Genomic DNA, 1,869 nt, shown 5'->3' with positions numbered 1-1,869 from the left:
GAGAGAGAGAGAGAGAGAGAGAGAGAGAGAGAGAGAGAAAAATCACAACGGCACGGTGGGATTGTTGACAAGCTGAAACGGCGTGTCACACACCTGCAGCCCTGCCGCGCGAGACGCTGAAGAGTCCTACCAGGCGGAGAGGACGAGGGCTTTTGAACGCTACTTAACTTCTTGGGCTGTCTAAACAGGACATGTAATTGAATGCACAGGCAGCGGGAATGAGCACCCGGGACAGCTAGTGCAGTGCAGAGGATAGAGCCTGAGCTCCAAATGTCTATTATAATTCTGCATGCTCATACAAGGCAGCAGGAGGAGAGGGCTCAGGGGTAAAGTGCTCAGCAGAAGAGAAGAGGTGGCCTGGGATAGATTATTAACACTGAACCTGTAACAGTAATGGGCGTGGAAGAAAATGCCTAAGAGTTTTTACTTTTATCTTATATACAATATTATTGTTCTGTTCTATGCATTTTAATCCTTTCGGGTTTTAAATGAAATGTAGAAAATTAAGGTTTTTCAAAATAAGTGACACCATGAAAAAAGGAAGCGAGCGGTTTAAGCCCGAAAACAGTGTGCACCCATGATGACATTTTCTAATTTGTGTTCATACAAAACCCCCCCCTCTAGTGCAGGCATCCAGGTCATACTATCCAAGGAAGGACTCCAATCCAGGCAACTGGACTTGTTTAAAGATGTTCCAAACACGTTTTGTCTCTTGTCCGAGAGACTTCTGAGAGTTCTGACTGAACTGTAGGGAAAATCCCCAATACCCCACAAAAGTTAAATAGCTGGCTTTCCCTACTGTTGACTCAGAACTGAAGAAGACTCTCGGAAGAGAAACAAAACGTGTTCAGGGCACCTTTTAACCCAGTCCAATTGCCCTAGATTTGAATCCTTGAATCAAATCTTGAGCCTTAAAATCAAAATCGTGACATTTTCTGAATCATGCACCCCTAATGACCACATGCCTCAGCTTGCTTGGAACTTCAACGGAGGGGATACTAAAAAAAGTACATGTTGGTTGGTGCCAAGGACTTTTTTTCATAATGGAAAAATGCCAATATAGAAAGTCTCGCTGTAGCGCCACATCCTCAAATGTTAGTTCACTATCAGGGCTACATAGCCTACATGGAGCCTCCATACAGTAACTGGGGATTGGCCGGCTCGAACTGGCTTATGTTATCTAGCAAAGACATTACCAGGGCAACACTTCGCCCAGATTTTTACATCAACAGAGAAGGTTAAACTGCAAATGAAAAGGTAAACTCTCTCACACAAGTGACAAGAAGTCTCCCCATTTTCAATTTGCATTAGTGTCATCAGTGCAACAGACACAGTTATGTTACAATAAAAAAGAAACGATGTTCTTGGGCGCCCAGTCAGCTCAGTTGGTAGAGCGCCCGTCTATTTATAGAGGTTTATTCCTCAACGGAGCGGGCCGGGTTTGACTCCGACCTGAGGCCCTATGCTGCATGTCACTACTCCCTCTCTCTCCCCTTTCATATCTTCAGCTGTCCTATCAATAATAAAAGGCCTAAAATGCCCTAAAAATATCTTTAAAAAAACAAAAAACTTGTTAAACATAAAACTCTGTTTTAATCAAGAGCTCCAGCACAGCTACTAAACGGACCTGAAAGGGAGAAATGTTTTCTCAACTTCTGTTTCCAAGGTCCAGAATAAACTTTAAACGTCAGCCTGCCAAGACAAGAAGACATTCTAAAGGAACACGCCACTGTTTGTTGAAATAGGGTTATTCACCGTCTCCTCTATATTTATATGGGTGGCCATTAACGCATTTTGTCTCAGTGCATGCATTGTCTTAGTCCGGCAGCACCGGCGCTAGCTTAGCGTAGTGAATGGAATCCTATGTTG

At 43.7% G+C, this 1,869-nt stretch overlaps 1 protein-coding gene across 5 annotated transcripts in view; it reads right to left on the bottom strand.

Annotated features, from left to right (window-relative positions):
• Positions 1 to 1,869, bottom strand: part of hmbox1b (homeobox containing 1 b) — a 23,404-nt gene that overhangs the window by 17,582 nt on the left and 3,953 nt on the right. The window lies entirely within an intron of this gene.

The sequence above is a fragment of the Etheostoma spectabile genome, chromosome 18 (assembly GCF_008692095.1).
Source record: "Etheostoma spectabile isolate EspeVRDwgs_2016 chromosome 18, UIUC_Espe_1.0, whole genome shotgun sequence".
NCBI lineage: Eukaryota > Metazoa > Chordata > Actinopteri > Perciformes > Percidae > Etheostoma > Etheostoma spectabile.
Note: the sequence above shows the minus strand (reverse complement) of the source record. Positions and strands in the feature narration are given on the sequence as shown.